Source organism: Pteropus medius, unplaced genomic scaffold, assembly GCF_902729225.1.
Source record: "Pteropus medius unplaced genomic scaffold, Ma_sr-lr_union100, whole genome shotgun sequence".
Taxonomy (NCBI): Eukaryota; Metazoa; Chordata; class Mammalia; order Chiroptera; family Pteropodidae; genus Pteropus; species Pteropus medius.
The window spans coordinates 6,369,045-6,380,395 of record NW_024342473.1 but is presented as its reverse complement, the minus strand read 5'-3'; the positions used below and the strand labels follow the sequence as shown (position 1 = coordinate 6,380,395).

Below are 11,351 nucleotides of genomic sequence, written 5' to 3'. Positions count from 1 at the left end.
ATAAAGTTTATAATAAAATCAGAGTAAATGGGCCCTGAAAACATCTCTGAGTCTCTTATCTGCTCAGGAGTGGTCAGTCTGACTCCTAGAAAAAGCAGTGGGACAATTTCGAAGGCTAGGAAGAAATGTAAATCAGTGTGAGCGTGATTTAGCTAGACAACGATTTAAGCAGAAACATACTGCTAAAATATTAAAATTAATTACTTTAGGAAGGAGCAGGTTCAGCTTGGTTTGCTACTTCAGAGGGTTGAAGGGAAGGCAAGTTTTAGCATTAGGACCATTAAAGCCATAAAGAAAAAAAGTAAGTTTACCTATCCAGCTGATGGACCTTTCAGGATGGATTATTACAAAGCTATGCTAGGACCTGAGACTGGCCACCCGGACACTAAGTTAGAAAGGGCAGGCGGTGCCTCTACTCAGCCACTAACAAGAACGATGCTGACAACCACCCATGGAGTGCCTTCTGGAGCCAGGCTGTCCTAGGCACTTAATGCTCATCACCTCCTCTCATCCTCACAACAACCCTGGAGGAATTACCCTGTTTTGCAGCTGAGAAAAATTAGGTGCAGAGAGGCTAATTCTTCCCAAGTTTCAAGCCAGTAAGCAGCTGAGCTGGGCAATTTTAATTTGGGGCTGGGCCTCTTTCTTACCACACTGCTCTGACCCGGCGAGGTAGGGTTGTTCTACTGTGAAATATAACACACCAACTTAAAAGGTCAGGGATGAAATAAGGTAGCAAGGAGAAAGAAAGAACTCATGAAGCCTTTCTCTACTCTCTGATTCCTCACACCCTTAGTCTCAAACTAAGGGCCTCCTTCATATTCCTCCCCTCTCCCATAGTCCTGAAGGAGGGGGAAATGGAGGGGTGAGGGAGGTTTGCCAAGCCCTTGCCCTGGCCCCTACTAAGAGTCATTATTCACAACTGGCCAGCGAATCTGTGACTTGATCCAGTGTCTCTGCAAGGTGGCTTTCCAGGGGACCACCTTGGTGGTCATCACTTAAACCCCTGAAATTTGGCCTTTCAGGCTTTCAGGCATATGTGGAATGCATTATGTTTCTAATCATAACACTGCCAAAGCTTTCTTCGAATAAGGAGTTTGTGAGAGAAACTACCCAAATTAGGAAACCAACGTGGGCACAATGGGATCAGCCTTCAGTCTCTCCTGCACACTGCCAACATTTTTCTCCTCTTGCCTGATACTGCCATCTAAGCATCCCCTTAAGTGACAGAATTTTTCACAAGGCAACCTCTGTTTTGGGAGAACTTATACCAGGTTTATTTATAATTGGCCTATTTCCAAACATCAACTTTGTTATTTTCACTGCTGTTTTTGTTACTGGAAAATATTCACCACCAACACCCCTGCCCCCAAGACTGATCCTCTTGGACTATATTTTCTAGAAATATCACCAGGCTTCTGAAAATCAGAATCTGACTAGAGAATTACCAGTCATCATCACTTCTGCTGGTTTTCAAGTGAATATTTTACATATACTCACTCTTTACTGTATCTCCAGGTGTAACCCCAATCTTTAAACTTGGGATGTAAATAATCTGAATGATACTCTTCCCAACGGTCTCTTGTGCACCTAACTGATTAAATCTTCAGCTACAGACCTGCCTCAGTAGTTTGCTTTGTGCCTCAAACCTGAAGCCTCAATCCAAGTTCCTAATTTATCTCCCAAGGCTAGGGCACCTCCTTAATAAAAAGACATCCAAGTCAATAGTAACAAACATTCTCATTATCTCTTTTATTTCCTACAAAAACCCTATGGGACATGTACTATTATGTTAACTTTCTTGTTGAAGAAATTGAGGCACAGAGAGATTACATAACTTGCTTAAGATTGCATAGCTAGTAAACAGGCAGATTTGTAACCGTGGTAATCAATGCTGGATATCTCTTACTCTCTCTCTCTCTCTCTCTCTCTCTCTTCTCTCTCTCTCCTCTCTCTCTCTCTCTTCTCTCTTCTCTCTCACACACACACACACAGTCTCTCAATTTTTTATTTGTAAATAACTTCAAACCTACAAAAAAACAATCAAGAATAGAAATAGTACAAAACACTGACCTACTCTTTACTGAGATTCAGCTATTATTCATTAATATTTACCCTATTTGCTTTGTCCACACTCCTTGAACCCTCTCTCACTCATCTCTATCTGCATATAAATAATTTTTATATATTATATTATATTATGTAAAAGAGATTCTATATGCTATTATTTTCCTGAATTATTTGGAAGAAAGTTAAATACATCATGCCCCTTTGCCCTGAAATAATTCAATGCATATTTTCTAAAATGGGGATATTCTTTTACATAACTATACCACCATTATCTAATTCAGTAAATTTAACATTAATATAAAATTTTAATCTAATCTACATTTATAATCCAATTTTTCCAACTGACCTCAAAATGTCTGTTATATATATCATTTTTTTCTCTCTAGTACAGGATTCAGTCTAGCATTGGGTATTACATTTTGTTATCGTGTTTCTTTAGCTCCCTTTAATCTAGAACATTTCCCTAGCCTTTTATTTTTCTTGTATGACATTGACACTTTAAATAATATTGTTCATTCCTCCTTTTTTTCCAAATAGAAAATACCTGATTTGAGGTTTGTCTAATGTTTCTTCACCATCACATTTAAAAAATTCGTTTCCAGCTAGAATATCCAAAAGTGATATTGTATTTCTCAGAGTATCATAGTCTGGGCATATACAATGTTTATTTGCTCTTCATTGATGATTTCACTTTGTTTACCTAATCAAGTGTTGTCTGATTTCTATGCCATACAGTTATAATTATTCCTTTTGAAACTAATAAGCAATCTGTGGGGAGTCAGTTTAAGAACATGAAAATATCCTGCTCCTCATCAAAATTTCCCCCCAGATTAAGTATCCATTGAAGATTTTTGCCTGAACTATTCTTAATTAAGATGTTTATAAAATGATTTTCTAACTCTTATGGTCCCTTCACATTTACTAATCGGCTCTTGGTATTCTGCATTAAGTATGAGCCCAGGCTTTCCCTCCTTTTATTTACTTACTTATCTATTTATTATCAGTACAGTTTTATGGATTTCTATTTTTTTTTCCAGTGGTTTACATTCATACTCAATTTTAGCATTCAAATTATTCCAGCTTTGAGCAGTGGGAGCCACTTCAAGCTTTCTCTTATCCTTATGAAAGATCCTTATCATTTTTTTTTAACATTTTCTTATTTTCTGACATAACAAGATGTTCCAGGATTCTCTAGAAATTTTCCTTCCACAGTCTTAGATTCATCCATTTCTCTGAGGAGTCCTTGTTCTTTTAGTAAAAAATGATATTAGGGACCAAGATTTGAGTACTGGGTATGCTCATTGCAGCTGGGGTATTTCTTGCTTCTAGTTTTTTTCAGCAAACAAAGTAATATATGCATTATATACACAGATACACACATATATTTACATATATACAGACACATACATGCATACTGGCATATACACATTTATGTAAGCACATATACATTCATATACACATATAAATATTTTAGAAATCATGAGTTCACCCTTGTACCTCTAATTTGGAGCAGTCTCTTAATCACTATACGGACTTTGTTCTGTGCTTCCACATGGCTGAAAAAAAAGATGCAAGATGGAATCCAAAATGACTTAGAAAATATTGCCTCTGTTCTATTTATGATCACTTTACATCTCCTGCTTAAAATTCCACCCCCTATTCTGGGAGCAACATTTTGTGTCCTTGAAAATTCAATTTTGTCTTTGATCCATATCTACTCCTTTTCCTTGCAAGACCATGGTGGGGGCTTGTGAGGGATAGAGCCTTGAGTTTCTTGTAGAATTTATATTTGTGACTATCAACTGTTTTAAATACTTTCAGGTCATTCACATCAAATATATCAAATCTAAGACAGCAGCTTGTCTGTCTACCATAGGCAACGCTTGTTCTGAAAGAGTGACCAAAAAAATAAAGAAGAATAGGAAAAGCCTCTTCTGGATGAGGATGCAAGAATGGTGGTGGCAAAGGAAGATAGGGTCCCCCAAATCTTTAGATGTTGGAGTGGGGGGAAGCTGTAGTCCCCAGAGATGGACACAAGGTGGCTCAGTGACCCTGCTTCCTGGTGTTCCAGATCTTCCTGGGGAAAAAAAAAAGTAACTATGTTCACGAGGAAGCAGTCACTGAACATTAAGGCAGCTCCCAAACAATCCGTGTAAGCTCACAACACAGCCTAGAATTAAATGCAATGAACCAGCCTCAAGGGTGATGACCTAAGTCTACCCAGGTACATCATAGGTCTTTAGAGAAGTCCTGCTCACTGGTGTGCATTGGCTTTGGCTTTCCTTTATGGCAGTTGTGTTGAGGTAGCAGTATATGATGGCTCTGGAACCAGTTAGAACTGAGATCTAGTCCTAGGCCCACTATTATTAATAAGTATGTGGTCTTTGTAATAACCTCTCTGAGCCTCAAGGTTTTTGTTTGTAAAATGAAGAGACTACAAGACTGTTATGTGAATTTGAGGTAATAAACATAAAGCCATGGCATGTAGCTAGATCTCAGATAAATGTCGACAAGTCTTAAGAATACAGGGGTCACAATACCTTTTGTATACTATGTATTCTAAGTCTTTAAGTATGTTCCCAAGCAAAATAATCCGAAGTCCAAGTTTACTTTCAGAAAAGCCTAAAGCCTGACATCATGAGAGAACAGAGCTGCGCCAAATCCATGACCATTTTTAGGTTATCTCCCAGTGTGCATTGGCTAATAGCTAACAAGAGTGTTTCCCATGTGTATCAGCCAGAATTCTACAGCAATATAATGGTTTGGATTCATGTCCTTTGTTATTGAATTTTTAGCTGCTTTCATAACTGAAAACATACCAGCTCTTACGCTTTTATTATCCTGAGAACACCTGCAATATTGTATTTTCTTTGAGACTTAAACGGCCAGATATAGTGTGGCCAAGGGCTAAAACTAAATACAAGAAGTCTTTTGCCGAGGTCTTCTCTGAATGGGTTGACTATCTTCACTGGCAGTATTCTCCCTCAAAGAACCTGAATTTCTCTAGCTTCTCTGTCCAGGGTTGCATGTCCACAGACCACTGAGGATGATTGGCAGGTAAAATGTGACTTTTGTTCTTTTCCTGTCCAGTAACTTAAAGACCAAAGCTACAGATGGGTGTTGCTGTGACAGAGTCGCATGGGAGAATGCGTCTCCTAGCAATGCTACACAAGAAGATGATGTCTTGAGCCTGCAGCCTCAGAACCTCTCTGCTCTCCAAGCACCATTATTCCAACTCAGATGTCTTCATGAGCTAAACAGGACAAGTACGTCTGTAACCCAAGTGTAAGGGGATGGGTGTAGAAGGGACTAGATGAACAACAGAAAGTATGCCTAGCCTAAAGGTTAACATTGGGTTATCTTTTAAGCACTGCACTGGCCAAAACAAATGAATCAGTTTGTTTGTGACTCCTGTGTGCCTTTACCTGATGCAGATGTTCACCCTTTGCAGACCTTAATATGAAGAAGATGACATGCCAGGGAAGCAAGAGATGGGGTCCTACTCTTGGGTGTGCCACCAATGGGCTCTGAAAACTTTGGAAGTCACTTGACTTCTCTGGGCACAGTTTCCTTTTCAGTAAGATGACGACATGAAGCCTCGGTGGAACATGAAGGTCCTCCACCATTTCTTGAGGCTCAGATTCCAGACTGGTCCCAGCCTACCTCCCCAGTCTCTGCTCCTAGAGGCTGACCTAGGTTTGAGGGGACATGAAGCTTACACAATTTGAGGAAATTTCTTTAAGAATAATAATGCAAAATTATAACTACACAACTAGATCAACAGTGAATATTTACTTAAAATGAGAAAATAAAGCATAAAAATATCAACTTTTAAAAGCCAACAAATGCCAGAAGTATCACAAAATTTAGGAAAAATAACAAGATGTGTGTTAATTATCTGCTTGACAAACCTCTATAAATGCTTGTATTTTATATTTTTGGCTATATAATCTTATGACAAAATCCTAAATTAGTCTTTCCTAAAGAGAGACTAGAAAAGTAATTCAGTTTTTCCTGAAACAGAGTTGATCAAAATTTATTATTATTAATGATAATTTAGAAAATTTCTTTCAGTGTCACAACTCATTATTGGCAATGCTGTGTACATTTTTAATATTTTAGTCAAATTTGGGGAAATCCTCTGAGTGTCTTTTATATGTGAGCTGTACAATTTCAAGCATTCATGTCTCCTTGGGTAGAGACTAATCTGAAATATTATTTGAATTGGTGTCGCTCATTCCCCCGGGGCTTCGGAGGGCCTCTGCTCTTGCCACTTCACACCAGGCACCCTCCAGCCCCACTCTTATGCAGCGGAATTTCTCAGGGGGCCTGGTACATGGCAACTCTTCACAACTCTGTGGCTTTGCAAATGCTGACCCCTCACTTTGAATTGCCCTTCCTGTCCTCTCCTCTACCCTCCTTCTTCCAGGCACAAGCAGATTCAGCCACCCCTCCTCCACACTGTCCCTGCCTTTTGCTCACACTACTGGAAGAGAACCCTTTCAGCGGTGTTATAGTTCTCTGTTCATTTGTCTGCCTTTCCCTCTAGACTCAGATTTCCTTGAAGAAAAGCAATGGATCTTTCCATCTGCCTAGCATAAGGCCCGGCTCAAAAAAGATACTCAAAAAAGTATGTCACGAATACAAATTGCTCCACAACACTAATTGCAAGAAATGACACAGTTCTTTACCTTTCTAAAATAAAAGTTATTCTGCTCTGAATTCAAAATTTCAATTGGGGATAAAAAAACAGCGTAGTCCTTTATTGGAGCATCTTCTTCCCTTGGGTTCAGGCAGCCCATGAAAATGAGGGATTCACTTTGGGCCATTAGTCAGCATTTGGTACCCTGGACATTGTTTGTCTTGTTCCTCTAGGAGGTGATGGAGCTGTAGTCCACACTACTCAACATTAGATGACCCTCAGGGATCCCTTTCCACCTACTATCACCTCTGGAAGGTGCAAATATGAGCAAGGGACTGGTCTGTGCCAACTGCAGAATATTTAGACTCATTTCCTTTAAAGGACTAGAAATCTCAAAAAGGCTGAGTAAAGAAGTCATCAAATTTGTGCACCCCCACCAGCCTCAGAGGAAAAAAAGGAATAAAAGGAAAGAAGGAGAGGGGAAGGAGAGGAGAGGGAGAGAGAGAGAAAGAAAGTTAAAGACTACCTTAGACAAAGAAGCCCAGAGAACACTGAGGCCTCGGTGACCTTCTTGCATGGGTGAAGGATACAGTTACTTCTTCATCCATTTTCTGATGAGTCTGCTCAAGCAAGAAAATAATAATAATAATAAAATAAGGCACAGGTTAATTTCTACATTAATTTATTAATACATTAGCCTGCCACAAATGTTTATTGAATGAATCAATCAGTGAATGAGTTCTCATGGTTAGTTCATTATCATAAATCTGTTTTTTAAAAACAACATAAATATCATTCAGGGGAAAATAAACAGTGTCCTTCTCCTCACATGGACATAATTACCAGGTGAGAACAATAATTAGCAGCCATTCCCTTACTGCACTGGGAAAACAGACAAGGCTTATTCATGTCAGATGCAATGATGGGCTTTCCTCCCCTGCTGCAGAAAACGATGTCATGTTTATTCAGTATTTTATGGAACGTGAGTAAGGCAGGTGAGATCTTGCATTTGGCTTCTACTGGCAAACTTCACACTGCAGCTATGTTACACGGCGGAGCGGCAGGGGTGGGGAATAGCTGGGTGGCAAAATAAAGCAGAACAATGTTTCCCTTAATAGAATTTCTGTAAGAGAGGCTGGATTACAATGCCATAACATCCTTTATCAAAAGACAATAACAGACTTCCAGAGCAAAATGCACCCCCACATAATGTAGCCTTTCAGTAAGGGTGATGTTTGCCGTTTAAAGAAGAAATGAAGATTTCACTCCTTTACATCATCTGGACATTAACTTATGTAGCAGAATAAAATGGCTCACCAAGTTTTTTCTAGTTAGTAGAACTTATTTAAATTCCTTTCCACCCCACCCCATCTTCCTTTTTATAACCAGCGGCAAATTACCAGTATTGATAAACCATTAGAAAATAAAATAAGAGACAATTTTATTGACAGCTAAATGAAGTAATGCCTGCGTTGTGTTGGTTTTCAGCAACTGAGCTTTTTGTATTCATTAAAACTCTGTAGGCAGCATGTGTTACATTTTTGATATATGCAGTGTACACTGAAATCTTTATCTATATTAACTGAGACACCAATTTGCACCCCTGTTGCACCCTAATAGGCTGATTTATTACTTCCCAAGGCCTATTAATGAAAGAACTTGGAGTTTCTTAGTGACCTGAATCAATTTCATTTTTGGACGTAGCAAAACTTGTCAAGGCCCATGCCTCTCATTCTCTCTTTCGTCAGTGTGGGTGGATAGTGTGAGCTCTTGTGTGGTGTGCAGCAGCCAGGCACCTGACGGATTGGCATGTAAGCTGAGGACTACTTGGACATCTGCACAAACTCAACTAGTGGAATGACAAAGAAATGCCATGGGATTCTCCATCACCTTCAAGGGGAGAAATGCTTACGAAAATTTCTTACAAAAAGAAATACATATAAATTAAAACAAAAGCCCCACAAAGCTATTAATAAGCACCAATCTAGAAAGGCAATGTTCATTCTCCATCATTATTAACATGTTCATAACCCCTCCACCCTCTTTAATGGTTCCTAATGATTTTTCTCCCCTATTTGAACTTAAGCCTCTGAGGGGGTCAGTGGTTGGAGAACGGTAATCTAATTTTTTTCACTGATATACCTGAAGCTCCTAGATTAGTCTGAGCTGGCTAATATTATCAATGGATAGACTTCTACACAAAAGGGAGAAAAGTAAAAAATTATTAAATGATTACTTTTTTTATGACCAGTGTTTGTTACTATTAGTATCATGGACCTTTGAGAATTTGATGAAAACTATGATGTCTCTCTCTCTCTCTCTCTCTCTCTCAATGCTTGGCTGTTCATAACATTACATTTTCCATACAATTTGAAACTCCCCTAAAATCCCTCAGGTTTGTGGCAGACCTCAGCGTAATATACCCTCTGGTCCACACAGTGCCAAGAAAGAAGATGGTTTAATTACTAGAGCTGGAAAGAGGGAACAGACAGGGGATATGTGAAGGGTGGGAGAGAAGAAACTGATCCAATTGGATGAGATGATGCTTTGCTTACTGTTGCTCAATATCCTAACTCAGTCAGTCAAGCAAACCATCCAAGAATTAATTTGATATACTAATCACTATTCACAGCCCAGAATATATTAGAGATAATCAGCAAATTTGTTAAAAGCCACATAAAATAGTCCTCCTTTCTCTTCCAAATTTGTTAGTTGATTTATTCCCTGGGGTGACTAAGTTACAGAGTTCTTTACTGTAGCTTCTCTTTGTGGAAGGAGTTCAGAATATTCAGGAGAGGAGTAAATCTTCCTGTCCTGAAGTGGATTGATCCCAGATTTAAATTACCCCATAATTTTGCTATCTTGGAATAGAATTCCAAAAAGCTCTGAACAGTGAGCTGAGTCTGAAGAATCACAGGTCAAATCAGCAGCTGTCCTTCCTGTGAGATGAAGACACTGCTGCTGGTTTTGACAGATTTTGGCTATTTACATTGCTCCTGTTATTTTCAAGGCATTTCTCAGCAAATCCATCGATTGATCAGATCTATCGATTGTTGGACAAACATTGATGTTAGCATTTCCATATCACATATCGTATAGGTTAGCTTTATTTCTGGTACATCATTTCAGTATGTACCCAGAAGACTGAAAGCCTGCATATTACTCCGCACAGCACTCTTAGTTGTTCATTGTCATGTTTCATCTTGTACCAGGAAAATGTAGAGCCAAACGTTGCAATCGGGATTATGAAACAGAGTCTATTGTGAAATCCTGACACCTTTGCAGAATTCTGACAATAAATATACTGACCGTAAATTTAGGTAAATTTAATTAGAAATAAACACACACAAATATGCACACATACACACACACAATTGTCCCAGTTATGATATGGTACAGTTTGAAGTAAAACATGCCAAAATATCATAAATCAGATATGTGGAGAATTGAACTCATGGATATATAATCATTCTTGTGTTTCTAGGTTATGAAGATAGTAAAAGTGAAGCAGATTAGAAATTAAAAAAAAAAAAGGAAAGAAACACATTCTTTAAGAGGCTCTGAATATTAGTTTCATAACAAGAGGGAGTTTTTCATAGGCAAATAAGATTATAATTTTAGCTTTGCCACAAATTGGCTAGATAATCTCGGCCTAGTTGCCTAATTACTTTGCTCTTTGGTTTCCTTGCCTTTACAAGGATAATAATAGTTAGCTTTACGGCAGTTGGAAGGATCAAGTAGGATTATGTCTATAAAGCACAGGGCAGGGCCCAGGAGCACCAAGCGTGCATTCAGTAAATAGAAGTTGCCTTCTTGCATCATCAAGGGACCAAGGAAGAACTAAACAGAAAGAAAAGGAGACCACAGGCAGATGAGGAAGACAGACAATTGGTGGACTGTCCAGTCTTCAAATCCTGTTAGCAAAAAATACAAAGATTTGTCTTTTAAGGCTATCTCTTTGAGGCACAATGGGGAGGAGCAAACGTGGCTTCTAATAAGAGATGAGGGTAAACACGGTATCTCCCCTACCAAGTAAGTATCTGAAAAACAAAATAAATGAATAAACAAAACGAACTCATGGATACAGAGAACAAACTGCTGGTTGCCAGATAAGAGGGGAATTGGGGCTTGATAAAAATGGTGAAGCGATTGAGAAGTACAGATTGACAGTTTCAAAATAGTCATGGGGATGTAAAGTACAGCATAGGGAATATTGTTAATAATATTGTAATAATCATGTATAGTGCCAGGTGGGTACTAGACTTATCAGGGGGATCACTTCGTAAGTTATATATAAATGTCTAACCATTATGTTGTACACCTAAAACTAATATATTGAATGTCAACTGTAATTGAAAAAAATTTTAATTTAAAAAAAAGAGATGAGGGTGGCTGCAGGGAATAAGCTATTTCAAATTTATGACAGAAGAGGCAAAACAGTTGAGAAAATCTTAAAAATTAAAGTAAAATCAAGGTCCTACTTGTTTGGCAATACTAAAATTTAGGTAAGTCGTTTTAAAGGGAAAGACAAGTACTATTAAAGCCAACAAGCCATCAATATGTATGCTCAGAAGAAAACAAACACTGCAGGAAATGCTTATAGTAAATGAAAATCCAACCAATTCACAACGAAAGAAAC

General features: G+C 38.4%; 1 long non-coding RNA gene across 1 annotated transcript in view; it reads right to left on the bottom strand.

The window, feature by feature from the left end:
* Positions 1-3,653: 3,653 nt before the first annotated feature.
* The window catches only part of LOC120604405 (uncharacterized), an 85,998-nt gene continuing 78,300 nt past the window's right edge, over positions 3,654-11,351 (bottom strand). Inside the window, exons 4-5 of the long non-coding RNA XR_005653326.1 lie at positions 7,239-7,332; positions 3,654-4,147 (exon numbers count right to left, since the gene is read on the bottom strand). This is a non-coding gene — a long non-coding RNA (uncharacterized LOC120604405). The remainder of the gene's footprint in view (positions 4,148-7,238; positions 7,333-11,351) is intronic.